General features: G+C 34.5%; 1 protein-coding gene across 2 annotated transcripts in view; it reads left to right on the forward strand.

The window, feature by feature from the left end:
- The window catches only part of LOC106461201 (sprouty-related, EVH1 domain-containing protein 2-like), a 53,231-nt gene that overhangs the window by 819 nt on the left and 36,695 nt on the right, over positions 1-15,717 (forward strand). The gene's annotated exons all lie outside the window — the stretch shown is intronic.

Consider the following 15,717-nt stretch of genomic DNA (forward strand, 5'->3'; position numbering starts at 1 on the left):
GCGTTTCGCTCAATCCAGAGCTCTTCAGGCCGGCTGGGATACAACAAACACAGCAGTGGTTAAAACACTATTTAAATAAGCCATTTCTTTCAACAACAAATGTTATGTGTTTGTTGTACGTCATCGGTTAAATAGCAGTTAGGTTTGGTTTGGTTTGGTTTGAATTTTGCGCAAAGCTACACGAGGGCTATCTCCGCTAGCCGTCCCTAATTTAGCAGTGTTAGACTAGAGGGAAGGCAGCTAGTCATCACCACCCACCGCCAACTCTTGGTCTACTCTTTTACCAACGAATAGTGGGATTGACCGTAACATTATAACGCCCCCCACGGCTGAAAGGGCGAGCATGTTTGGTGTGACGGGGATTCGAACCCTCGACCCTCAGATTGCAAGTCGAGCGCCCTAACCACCTGGCCATGCTGGGCAGTTAGGTTTGATGATTCGTTACGATTTCTCAGTCTATAAAATTGAATAATATGGAAAGTTCAAGCATGTTAAGTTTAAACAAAAATGAACATTTCAACAAGTAGTGAAAGGATAAAACCTTGTTTTTAATTCTGGATAAAATAAACTATATAAAAATGAACATTTGAACAGGTAGTGAAAGGATAAAACCCTGTTTTCAATTCTGGACAAAATAAGCTATACAAAAATAACATTTGAACAAGTAGTGAAAGGATAAAAACCCTGTTTTCAATTCTGGACAAAATAAACTACCTTTTACTTAAAGTGTAGACGATTGTTAAGGAAAATATCCAACTTATGCTAAATATGGCATTAGTTATGTCTAATTTTGATATCCGTTTCACCATAGCTATGCTATTTAACTTATTTCATCGGTTCTCAGATGTGCTATGCAATGAATATACACAAATAGCTTCAAAGTTGCGTACACTTCATAAAATACTGTAAGAAATAGATATCACACACAAGGCTTAATATCATCAGCTTCATATTGTTTATACGTAAAATATAAATAATTTATGATTTCAAATACAATAATACAAAAATACATCCATTAGGTTTTGAGCCAAAATAGCAAAGATATCTCTGCAGATAACATAACAATGAGATTATTCATACAAAACAATAATGGTATTTTATGTAGAACACAACAATAGTGTTGGTATGGAATAAAATAATGGTGTACTGTATTTAGTACAACAATGATATTTCCTATTTTAAAAGCGCTTATGTTATGTATTACAACAACGCTATATTTGTTTAATTAAAGCAGCAGCGACATCATATTTCAAACAGTCTATGTAACATGAAGTATAATTTCGTATTATTGTGCGAATAATATCCAGTTACATTTACAAGTTATTAAAAGTAGTCATATATTGAAAATATTCGATACATCGAAAATTAAAATGTAAGTTAAAACATGAACACAGTATTTTTCTAATGAATAGAGGTGTAGTTTACAAATTCATATATGCAAGTGAAGTTGGCTGAGCCTTGCAACCTGGAGCCCTGTATCTGATTATGTAAGCTAAAACATGAACACAGTATTTTTCTAATGAATAGAGGTGTGGTTTACAAATTCACATATGCAAGTGAAGTTGGCTGAGCCTTGCAACCTGGAGCCCTGTATCTGATTATGCAAGCTAAAACATGAATACAGTATTTCTCTGATGAATATAGGTGTGGTTTACAAATTCATATATGCAAGTGAAGTTGGCTGAGCCTTGCAACCTGGAGCCCTGTATCTGATTATGCTAATTAATGTATATTATCTGTTTGTAGTACAATGGTTTAGTCTTGGTGTCGTATGTAGCCTGGTTGTTTTATCTGATGGTTGGGGTGATATACAAAACCTGATTGTTTAAATAAATATGCACATGTGATGGTGCTAGTTGGGGTGATACATAAAACCTGATATTTTAAATAAATATGCACATGTGATGGTGCTTGTTGAGTCTTAAAAGTTGTAGTTTGGTGAAGTAAAGTAAAAAACATGATAGTATAAGTTATGGTCCATGTGAGATACGCAACTTGCCCGTGTATCTAAAGAAGCTAGGCGAGACACCTGATCAAGTGGTGTATCACATGGTGCTGGTTGAGGCTTACAACTTGGAATTGTATCTGATGGTGTTAGAAATAATATATAATTTAAGTGATTTTAGGGGTGTTACGAATTAACCGTGTAACGTATTAGTGCGTCCGGTGGTGCTGGTTGAGATTGAAAAAACCTGTTTTATGTGACAATTCCAAGCATTCGATTGAACTTTTTTAATGAATATAATGGTATTCACAATTATAATGCTACATATCGATGCTTTTTTTTTAATATTTTGTCACATTTTAGCCGTTTACATTCTTATTTGCTAAAGTAACCTTTTTATAAACCATATGGCTTATTTAAGAAATGGTTATTTGTGGTATTTTAATGGTATCACTAATACACTTATTTTACTTACGTTACAGTATTTTTAGAAACTATGTTTATTTCTTGCATTGTGTTATATGTCCAATACATCTGCTATAGCCTCCCTGCAAACATGACTTAAGATGTATCAATTCTCCAGTTGTTGCCCGTCTAGGGTGTGTATGTCTTCCCATTGGTTTATTGAGTTTTGGTAACTACCAATTTGAAGTTGTGACGTAATCGACTTGACTGTGATTGATTCAGCTAGCTGAAGCGATGATACCTGTTAGGTTATACGGGGCCCAGACGAAAAGACTAGCTACAGCCCACCCCCACCCCCCAGTGGCACAACGGCATTTCTGCGGACTTACACAGAACACAGATAGCCCATTGTGTAGCTTTGTGCTTAAAACAAAAATTTGCTAAAGACTTTAGAGAGGCCGGCTGTAATTAACAAGCAAGAAGTTAATATATAGCTTTGATTGTTTTAGTTGTGTTGTATCAACCCATTTGCCGACTCACCGATCAATTCCTACAACCATCCGATTATTGTAGGAAGTACTTTCAATCTCTACATAATCATTTTTGACAAACTATAAAAAAATTCTGGATATCTTTTTAGAGCCTATGACGAAGTGGCTAGAATCTAAAAAGACAATATTATGTTTGCGCATTTATGACGTAAAATTCGGGGTTTGGTCATTGATGGTGGGTAGAGTGAAAAACAATCTTTTAAAAAAAAAGATATTAAAATATGACTTTATTAGATCAAACTTATTTTTAGTGGTTGATTGATTTTCCCAATTCGCTGCATTCACTTAAAAAGAACAATAATTAGTTCCAGCATTTAATAACTTCCTAATTTTCGTTACTTTTCCCTGTGTAACGTGTACATATTTGAACAATCCACCATCTAGGTAACAGGTTGTCTTTTACTAATTAATAGTGCATTTTTTCTTTTCTTTTTTCTCCTAAACAGTTAAAAGTGAATGGAGCCAAAGTTGGTATTTTTTCATACAGAAGGTGATAGGTTCATTAAACAGTATTTAGAACAATTGAAATTGTTTAATATAAGGTATTAACTTTAGATGTGACTGCATTCTATAGTTGTAATATACGTCGTCTGTTTCCAATAAATAGATCGAAACAGGAAAATGAGTAGATACGAGCTGAGGGCTATGATTGCAACAGCTCAGTTCAGTCACTGATGACCATAACTTGAGTTATTTGTCATAAAAAATTAGTTATTGTTATTTCATTTACTTGATTATAAATTGTACATGTGCATAACGAGTACTCGTATTTACTTATTTTAAGAACCCATGAGTGAAAGGAAAGGAAAATATGTTATAATATGTCAACAATACTACATTTGTCATAGCCAGTGCCGACGAGGCCTTAAGCCTAATACTAGGGCTCACCAATCCGGCTGGGATATAACAGAAACAGTAGTGGCTTAGGTGTTATATGTATCATCAGTGTTCATGAACAACGACTGTTATGGTGTGAAACAAATTAAGTAATTGAATTGTAATTGTTATTATTTTATTTAGGTCGTTTACAAATCAAATCTTTATGGTAGAAGTTAACAACACAACATTATTTATTTTGACTTTTAACACCAATTATTTATTTGTTATAAGTTGCAGCGATGCCGAATCATGATTCCATGAAATAATACAGAGTTTACGAACTCAGGACACCATATGAGACAACTGTAGCATCTATATATTTGGCGAATTCCCAACCATTCCAACCACCACGGTAGCATACGGCTGGATGAATATATAACAGTTCTTTCAGTCTATTAATTTACATACCAGATAAATCTGTGCTTTCCCTAATTCCGAACCACCGACCACAGAGAAGCAATAGGCTGATAGCAACCACTTGTACTTATTAATATTGTGTGTTATTTTTTATTGTAGTTATTTAATTTTAACATCAGGTACTCAATGTAAATAAAATAATTTTAATATTTCTTCTACTACTATTTTACGATTGGAGAGTTTGACATCGGCCCTGCTTCCTCCACTAACATCCTCCAGGTTCTTCTAGTTATAATGTCCAGTTCAAGGTGATTTGTCCTTACCGCATACGGTCCTTTCTGAGGAAAGGTATTCTTATGGTGAAGTTGATAAACGACGTAGAATTAAAGCATGTATCACTGCGAAGAATGGGCTATCAATGTCCTTGAAAGCGGAACAATTCGCGCATTAAAGAGTTTAGGATAAGACGGGTTACGATATGACCCAAGTCATGGAGCAACATCCTCACCCATAAGATGACGGCTACGGTTACGACACACAATCTCCAACACAAAAAGCCACGACGATTGAGCTGGGCATATCTCTTTACACGGGTAACAAGATCATAAACAAGTATTTGAAACAGACGAAAGCTCAGAAGCTTTCAGTAGCAATTGGAAACCAACAGCTGTTTGCAAGAAAAAGATGACCAAATACTGCATACCCGTCAAGGTCTCCCTACATCTTCAATGACCTTTACTCCACTTAAACGTAGACTTGGAAGCTGATGTCCATGTGCAGTGGGGAGTCTGTAGACATTTTGTCGAGATAAGACGTCTAAACCTGACCTCGCCATTTTTCGCAGAAGTTTATCACAGTTTATATTGCATTATTGTGTAAGAGCACTTAACGATGGCCATTAAAGTGAACACATAATCGACAATTAAGGAAGTAGTTCCAAGAGCATGAAATCTGGAACATTGTTCTCATAGAACGCGATTAACCTTCCACAAAACCTGTGCCAGCTGTTTGTAGAAGCTCTGCTACGCCTTTTGTATTATCTCCGCTGTACTGTTTGTAATATCTCTGCTGTACTGTCTGTGGTATCTCCGCTGTGCTGTTTGTAGTATTTATGCTAACGCTATCTATGAAAGGTTCGCTATGCACTTTGAAGAATATCCACTGTACTGTTTGTGAAATCTCCGTTGTACTGTTTGTAGTATCTCTGCTATACTGTTTGTATTATCTCTGCTGTACTGATAGTAGTATCTCCGTTGTACTGTTTGCAGAATCTCCGATATACCTTTTGTAGTATCTCGATTATGCTGTGCTTAGAACATCTATTTATTAGCTCCACTTCTTCTTTTAAATGTTGTCAAAGCAAAGTCTGAATTTTTCATACAAATGGGATAGGTAATCAACACGAAACAAGCGTTGTTTTCCTGTTTCCCAATTAAATTATATGCAAAAGGTTAATCACGATGTTGGTGCTAACAACATGATGTTAGTAATTCACAGGAAAACGTTTATATTATTTTTCTTATAACTACTGCGGTAGAGTTCTGGATTTCAAAGTTGGCGAACTGGGTTCGAATTCGTGCAATACCACAAAATATTCACCGCAATTTAAGCTGTTTATGTGTTATAAAAGTGACAGTCAATCTCTTCGCGTGGATGGTGAGTGGTAGAGTACTGCTAACTGACTGTCATCCATAATGGTAGAATGCTGCTAATTGGCTGTCATCCATTGTGGTAGAGTGCTGCTAACTGGCTGTCATCTATAGTGGTATAGAGTGCTGCTAACTGTCTGTCATCCATAATGATAAAATGCTGCTAATTGGCTGTCATCCATAGTGATAGAGTGCTGCTAACTGTCAGTCATCCATACTGTAGAATGCTGCTAATTGGCTGCCATCCATTGTGGTAGAGTGCTGCTAACTGTCTGTCATTCATAATGATAGAATGCTGCTAACTGGTTGTCATCCATAATGATAGAATGCTGTTAACTGGTTGTCATCTATTGTGGTAGAGTGCTGCTAACTGTCTGTCATTCATAATGATAGAATGCTGCTAACTGGCTGTCATCCATAGTGATAGAGTGCTGCTAACTGTCAGTCATCCATAATGATAGAATGCTGCTAACTGGCTGTCATCCATAGTGTTATAGAGTGTTGCTAACTAGCTGTCATCCATTGTGGTAGAGTGCTGCTAACTGGCTGTCATCCATCTGCTATTGTTCAAAAATAGGGTCTGCGGCAAATAACCTTTTAGCTTTGCCGATAAGTTCGGAATACAAATACATTAACCCGTTCGGTCGTTTAACGGCACCATTTAGCCTAATACAATAAAACAAGTATATTATACATTTAATTTAATTCACTGAAAAACTATTGTTTAAACAAAATACATACATTCTTGTAAAATGAATATCAGGACAAAAGAAGCAATATTTTAAACTTATACTAATCTCAAACATTCGGTGTGAAAATAGGATTAATTTTGTAAGATGTCACAACTAAACCTTTTTTACTTCTACGTACACTGAAATCAAAACGAATGACGCTCTCAGTACGGCTTTATCTTTACGAATTTTCGGATAATGCCACTGCAGCATTGCGACAGAGCGTTGGTGGATCTCTTGGGTGACGTCATTTACGTGAGCTACCTGGACAAGCGTATGTATTTCAGTTGTTTATTAGTGTTAAGCCGTTTATAGATCTTCTGCGCCAAAAAAAACAAAAAAAAACGTGAATATACACTGCCCTGTCAAAAATTCAACGAAACTCTGTCGTGGTCGACAAAATAAGATCATTCTCCTGAGTTTGTGTATATAATTACTTTTTATTTTTATTTTATTGTCTCAGTACCAAATGAATTTGTACTACTATATATACCACTCTCTGGCTTGAGAATAATGCGTTTATCTTTCACATCCTATATTAATCTGTATCATACGTTTTATAAAATAATTTTCACCTGGTTAATAGAAAAAAATGTCTGTCTATATGCTGTTATGCGCAAAGCTACACAAGGAACGTACGTGCTCTGCCCATTGCGAGTATCGTAACCCGATTTTTAACGTTATAAACCCTCACACGTACCGACGAGCCACAGGTTGGCAAAGAAAAGTAAATAATGACAATGAAAAATTTTTATAACATAAATTGATAAAAATAAATGTTAGAAAACACAACCAATATGTTCAAGTAAGATTCACACTGAATCGAATTTCGATAAGAAGAACACTAAAAACATCTAAAATTTAAGTGTTCTGCCTGGCCATTAAGATTAAAACAATTACCTTTAGGATTAACTTACATAATGTTATAGAGTGGAAAATGCTTTCTATGGTACAAAAATTAACACATGCAGTGTTCATTGTGAATAACTTGACGAAAATAATAAAATTTTTGATTTTTTTAATGATTTTCTAATAGTATTTTATTCGTGGCAACATTGAAAAGTTGCTGTTAGTATTAGTGGCTGTAAAACAAGACAATGAACCGAATGAAATGCTATTATATGTTTTGATTACACTAATGTGAACGGAGGAAACAAGACGGCCAAAGATCAGTAAATTCGAAACTTCTTATACCCGATCGTTCGTTCGAGGTAGATGATGGAGTTAAAAACGGGAACGTGACGCTATTCGTCAGAACCCGTTTCTGCTGTAACCAGGGCTAGGTTTATTAGCAGCAGCCTCCGTATACTCCCACACACTTGATGCTGCTGATCAACGAGGAGTACCATACGTGGTAGCCGACTCAGTCTTGCTTTATTTAACTGGTGAATTTTACTGATAGCGATGACGATAAAATGCACTAAATTAACCCTAAAGTGTGCGTCAGTGTATTAAATCTTGCCACAAACTTAGAACTGATAAGAACGTTACAGAAGTCTACAGCAATATAAAGTGTTAAATCATCGAACCCACATCACGATCTACGAAAGTGTCTAGTTATTTCATTTTATTCTAACATTAAGGGGGGGGGGGACGCATGACTATAGAAATGTTACAGGAAAATTTCAGTATGTTATTTTTCAAAACTTTATTCTTACAAAATAACATTTTTTTTTAAATGAAAATACTGCCAGTTTTCCCACCCTTTAAGAAATCACTAATCAGGTCTTCACAGTATGATATCTGCTTATACTTATCAGCGATATTTTGGGAATTGAGTTATCAAGTAAATTATTTTTGACAGGCCGCGTGATACATATTGCGAGTTTCATGGATTTCACTTAACGAAGTTCCCATGTTTTCCTCAGTGACTTGAAACTGAATAGATTCATTTGTGACGTCATAAGACGTCAGAAGAAACGTCTAACTGGATCAATACCACAAAAGCAATAGGCTCAAATCAATACCAACCTGTTTAGCGGAGCTTAGATGAAAACATATATCATTACCACATCCCTCTTTTATGACGTAAATCTACCTTGGCCAATAGTGTTGTAGATATCGAAAAAAGAAAAAAAACGGATGAAAGTGACGTAAAAATACGCAAGAACTGGCGTTTTATTTTTGAACTGCGTTTTCCAAAACATTATTAAAGTCATGACATCAAAGAATTGAATACTAGAACTCAAAAGGTAAATAAAACATTATTAAAGTCATGACATCAAAGAATTGAATACTAGAACTCAAAAGGTAAATATTTTGTGCGTAACATAGTTTGTTTGCTTCTCCTTTGTAACAAATCATAAACAAATACAAACAAACGAAAGAAGAACATCTTCAAATGGAACATTTTTACCTTTTTTCATTCTAATTACTGTTTATTTTTAAAGTTCCTTCCAATAACTTTCTTATATTCTTCTTTTATAATTGTTTCCACTCTATTCGTGACTATTTAACAAACTTCATCATTTCGATAAAATTTCTAAACTATTGTTTTATTAAAATGTCTTATCGAGGCTTAAAACGATATCCGTAACAAAATTTTAAAATCGTATTTTTTGTTTTTTTTTTCTAATTGAGAACGTTTTCATTCATTCTTGAAAATCTTCTCTATAAATGAATCAATTGTTGAACACAGTTCACTTCCGACATGTATATGATCGATAAAAGGAACACAGCTGTTCAGCATCCTCGTGCTCCCACTAATTTCACATTATGAAAAACTAACCAAGATGGTGGTGCCCTCTTGTGGCTAATGTATCACATTCATTCACTCCTACAGACCAACCAAGAAGATCAATGAGCGTTACTGCGTCACTATCGTGTTTTGTGAATGACTCTTCTATTCGCTAAAGCCGTCCAACAAGAATCCCTGTTGTTGAAGCAGTCCCACAAAGAATCCTATTTCATCAGTTTTAGGAAATTATGGCTACCAAATTTTTTCAGTAGCAACAGTTTGCTTTCTTTTCATAAAGAACTTATCTCTGTTTCGATTTTTAATTTTATTTTGCACTTTTTATTTCAATTTGCGTAAAATAATGATTGATATATTTTCCAAGTATAGAAACGCCTGTATAACGGTCTTTTTTGTACTGCAGCAGGTTGTACAAAATAATACACCCACATAACTTGTTTGTATTTTCCCCTACAGTTTAATTTGTCGTTTGTTATTAATCACAAAGCTACACAAAGGGATATCTGTGTTCTGCCTACCATAAATATCGAAACCAGGTTTCTAGCAGTACAGGTCCGCAGACGTACCACTGTGCCACTGGGGGGCAACAGTTTAGAAAATCACCCTGTAATTAAATATATCACGAAACAAGTAATTCACATGTAAGTTACCCTACCTAATAATAGCATTTTAACATTATTTTTGAAGGGATGCAATGCTTATAATATCAGTAATTAATGTCTGTAATAACCGTTCACGTCGTTACGTATTTTTATGCGGTAAGATTAAAAAATCCCTGGCAGTTTTCCGTGTAAGAACGTAATTATTTAACGAGTACATACATGCCGTTGTTGTTTATACTTGGGATATTCTTACATGTTGTGATTTGTCTGTTGTTATTACTTGGAATATTCTTACATATTGTGACTTGTCTGTTGTTTATACTTTGTTATTACTTGGAATATTCTTACATATTGTGACTTGTCTGTTGTTTATACTTGGGATATTCCTACATGCTGTGACTTGTCTGTTGTTTATACTTGGGATATTATTACATGTTGTGAATTGTCTGTTGTTTATACTTGGGATATTTTTATATGCTGTGACTTGTCTGTTAGCTATAACAGGAAGTTCAGTATGTTACGAACTACAATAACTTATTATAGAAAAAACCTTCAGCTTAAAAAGGAGCTGATATATATAGTGATACAAAATTTTGTTTCAAATTGAGTCATTGAAGAGTTTGGATTTTAGCAGAAAAAATGAAACTATCGTGACTGAAGACAGTTGATAAATCGATACAACTGAGAATTAAGCTTTAACTCAAAAGATAAATTCAACTTATCCCAATGTTAATGAATTATTTGATCTATACAATTATTTCAAAGTATTAGATTCAAACATCGAACACTTCAATGTTTCTGATATTCGTTTTATTCTGCCTTAATTTTACAGAATATTCTTCTCGAGATTTCTTGGTATATAGGTTTACACATGTCCGAGTGACTTATGAATCCGAGTGATCATGGTTCGGATCCCATTAGCCGCAAAAACGCCTTCCACACTTTGAAGCCATAATTATGCTATAAGAACGACGACCGAATCCCCCCATTTGATCAGACTAAATTCATATATCGATGTGTTTTAACGTTTCTGGTGTTCATTTTATTAAACCTTAATTTGACAGTATTGTTATAGAGATTTCTTGATATACAGGTCCTCGTGTAGCCTAATGATTAGCGTTATCGACTGTGAATCTGAGAGTTCATGGTTCGTAATGCTCAGTATGTTACAAGCTACAAATTTTATTACAGGATAACCTTCACTTCAAAATGGGCTAATAGATAGTGATCCAAAATTTTGTTTCAAATTGAATCATTGTACTTAAACTAACAAAAAAGTAGTGTTTCAGGCATTAATATTCTCAGTCTTAAGACGAGCAGCCAAAAATTTACGATAAGCCAGTATTGTTTGAGTTGGCGGAGGGTTCTGTTCATTAGACGCTTTCCCTTTAGTCTATAAGTTCAAAATCAGCTAAGGTTATCCACAGCTAGCCCTTTGTGTAACTTTACGCGAAAATTTTGAAATAAACAAAGAAAATGACTCGATATAGGTACATAATATTCAGGAAACTTTATTACCAAACTAAAATTAGGAAGTTCACAGTGCTAAAATCCGGGGCTCGATTCCTTGCGGTAAACAGAGCGAAGAGATTCCACTGTGTAACTTTGCATTAAAACAAACACAACATCCTGAAGGAGTAGAGTAATGTAATTTTTTCTTCAGTCCGTGAAATCATCTGTATTCCAAAATTGGTCAGACTTAAATACAATTTTATCAAGTGTTCAACATTTACTGTTACTTAATCTTGGGTGTTACTCAAATGTTATGTTTATCTGCTGTGAGACTGACTGGTGAACTAAAATATATCTAAATTTTCTTAGTGATCTTTACTTTCCATCTGTAGATACAACGAAACGAATCATTTAATAAAAAATAACATGTAGGCTACTCCTACCTCTTCTAGTACTCAGATCCATCGATTTAATGATATAAGAAAAAACCGACAGATGGCGTACTATAAAACAACTTTATGAATGTAACCGAGCAAACTGATACAAGAATGAGAAATCATTAAATCGTGAACACCTAGATCACAACGAATTATCCTACACACTATTCTGTGCTGTAATATATATCATTATTACCTCGTTCTTACGTTATCTCTATACACAGAAAATAATGCACAGAAATCAGATTATATATATTTTAACAAAGCTACTTGGAAGAGCGGTAGCGGCCTAGTGATTAACATGTTCAGTTAATCCGAGGGTACATGTCTCGCGTCTCCTTGTCGTATTTTGAAACCGTGGGTTCGTTGCGAGTGACGGTCAAATCCCACTACTCGATTAGGGTAAGCCAAGAACTGACGATGGTCGCTCTTGAGTAGTTGCCTTCCCTCTGGTCTATCAGTTCAAAATTAGGGACAGTAAGAGCAGATAGCAGATTTAGATTGCGTAAATATCCCAAAAGAATCAAACAAACAAGTTACTTGGAATCAGTAAAAAGATGTTAACAATCAATGCGTGCCCCGAGAGCCGTAGCATTTTAGTATAAGCAGTCTAGGAATAATTATTGCTCAAATTATTTTTACCTCTGCAAAAATGTCTTAATAGCAAATCCTCGTTAGGAAACATAAGGATAAAGTTTTTGGCAAATATTTTTCAAATATCTTCATTTTCATCAATGCACGCTCAAATATAAATACATCATTTTTATCAACTTAGGTCTTGATATAGCCTGTTGATTAGGGTGCTTAACTCGCGAATTTGCTCGTCGTTTCAGCCGTGGGGACGTTTATGACGGGAAAGCCCACTATTCGATGGCGGCGAGTGGTGTTGACTACCTACTTTCCCCTCTAGTCTAGCACTTCAAAATTAGGGACGGCTAGAGCAGATAATCCTTGAATGGTGTTGCGCGAAATCCAACAAAACAAACAAGCTAACAAATTAAAAATGGAATTTCATAATAGATGCCACTTTGTAAGCAGAACAAATTCGTTTTGTAAGCAATGAGCTAGGGTACTTATAAAACTAAAATTCAGGGTTCGATCCTTGCTATCACAGCAACATTTTAATATATCAAAGAACTTCAACATTGAAGTCGAAAATGAAATTATATTTATGTACGAACAATATAATTTCTGACTAATATTGTGTTTTTTTATCGCGAAATAATTTCAGTTTGCCTGGCATGGCCAAGTAATTAGGGCTCCCGACTCGCAATCTGCGGGTCGCGGGCTCGAATCCCCATCCCACCAAACATGCTCGCCCTTTCAGCCACGGAGGCATTATAATGTGACGGTGAATCCCACTATTCGTTGGTAAAAGAGTAGCCCAAGATTTGGCAGTGGGTGGTGATGACTAGCTACCTTCCCTCTAGTTTTACACTGCTAAATTAGGGACGGCTAGCGCAGATAGCCCTCGTGTAGCTTTGCGCGAAATTCAAAACAAACAAACAAATAATTTCAGTTTAGCCGCACATAAAAGGTGAACAGTCATGAATGAAGACAAAATTGCCAAATTCTTAGCTTATCTGGGTCAAATTTTATAAGGAAGTTGAAGAATAATATTAGAACTTGCAGGTTAAGTGACAATCCAACAAATTTGTGAAACGATTGAAAAAGTGAAAGTGGATTTATCTACATAATACTAGTACGAAAGTGTCATTTTTATAACATCAATAACAAAAATTGGTATATAATTTAAGGTTAGATGTCGAGGCCTGTAAATTCAAAGAAGAACGACTGTTCAAACCTTAACTAAAATATGTTCTGCAAAGCACATGAATTATCTACAGCATGCGACTATCACATTATGGTTCTTATTAGGGTTAGACTCCCCCAAAAAACTAGTGACTACACTTCCAACGAGGAGATAAAATAGGAAAATACAAATCTTCCAAAACCACTCTTTAAGACAGACAGTAGTTCAGACAAGATTATGCAAAATAGCGTTTCCTCATAAATTGTGGGTAAACGGGGTCCACACTAATACTGGTTCTCAATAGGTATCAGTTAATTAGTAAGTATACTGAAGCCAATATAGCCAATTTGTAATTAAATTATGACAAGTTATTGATGAAAAAACTAAGTCAGAAAAAGGCGAAATGACACACGAAGCTAACGGGATAAATATATAGCGCATTTTTCAAACTGAAGATATGTAAGATACGTCATAAACTAAATAAGTTTAAGTAAAAATAACATTACTTCAAACTAAAAATATCATTTAAAACTAATAAATGTATACAACCACTATGTGAAAATCGAAAGATAAAACTAAACCTTAAAACTAATTTCATTCTTTAATTAAACCAGTAGAAAATTTATGAAAAAATACCACTACTTGAAATTAAAGTTATTCTTTAAGCAGAAGAAAAACGTGTACAAAACATATCACTATTTGAAACTAAAGTTATACTTTAAACAGAAGAAAGCTTATGAAAAAAATACCACTACTTGAAACTAAAGTTGTACTTTAAACAGAAGAAAAACGTGCATACAAAAGTAATATTACCTTAAACGAAAACAATTCGTTAAGCATACAAACACAACACTGTTTCAGCTTAAGAATATAACAAACAAGTGTGTTTTATACTTAAAACTAATAAGTGTTTATAACTTGATGATCATTCATGTACCTGTCACACCTAAGATATATCATGTCTTGTGCTATATGTCTTAAATTGAAGGAATATGTTGATCCTAAGCATGCTACGTACATGAGCTAATAGTATTTCCAAAATTAAAACAACTTTAAGTCAGAAGGACGCTTTATTTTTATCTGGCATGTATTAAACCTAATACATGAATGTAAAACTAAAATTACTTCAATTAGGTGCCGCTTTTGTAACTATAAATTGCATGTAAATGTAATGCTATGGCTTAAGCTAAAGAGCACGTTGAATCAAGAAGTTTGTACAAGAACAAATTTTACTCCAATCTGAAGACAAGAATGAGACATTCAAGACTAATAATATATTAAACTACAGACAGGCCTTATCCTAAACACTGTATAAAACATTAACACCAGCTACAGCTAAACAGACTACTCAACCTAAAGAGGCTCATACTAAAATAGCACTAATTGAAACTTAAAGCTAAACTAGATCTTAATAAATGTGTACAAAACTAATGCAACTTCAAACTAAAGATTGGTATTTATATAAAAGAAACGTGTACAAAACTCATTTTATGTTAAATCAAGAAAATATTAAACTTTAAAACAATGCATAAAAATAATACTAGCTAAAACAAAACCCATTCCTCAGCTTTAAAAAGTACATATATAATAAATTAATAATAATTCAAACTAAACCCATTCCCCAGCTTTAAAAAGGTACATATATAATAAATTAATAATTATTCAAACTAAACCCATTCCTCAGCTTTAGGAAATGATATAATAAATTAGTATTACTTCAATCTATATCACACTCTCACCCTAAACTTACTATAAAAATTAGATCTTTCGTACTTAAGAGAAGCTAAAATTAAAATAAAAAATGTTTACGAAACTAATACTACTCCACACTAAACCTAGGGAGCGTCTATAAAATTATTTACCCCAATGGGGACCGAAGGCCGCCTGAAGGGTGGGGGTCACCTGTTTTAACCACTAACACCATTATACAGTAGTGTGTTGTCTGTTAGTCAGTCAGTAGACACTAAAACGACGTCACATAAGTGACGATTAACGTTGCAATTTGTACTATCGTGACGTTAGTAAAACCACGAGAAGAATTATGTACTCTTTATGACATATGAACTTCAAAACCAAGAAATAAAACTATTTCTTACTCTTAATTTTGGTTTTGCTCCCCAGTGGCACAGCGGTACGTCTGCGGACTTACAACGCTAGAATCCGGGTTTCGATACCCGTGGTGGGCAGCGCACAGATAGCCCATTGTTTAGCTTTGTGCTTAATTATAAACAAACAAACAATATAAACAATAATTATTGTTT

The sequence above is a fragment of the Limulus polyphemus genome, unplaced genomic scaffold (assembly GCF_000517525.1).
Source record: "Limulus polyphemus unplaced genomic scaffold, Limulus_polyphemus-2.1.2 Scaffold913, whole genome shotgun sequence".
Lineage (NCBI taxonomy): Eukaryota > Metazoa > Arthropoda > Merostomata > Xiphosura > Limulidae > Limulus > Limulus polyphemus.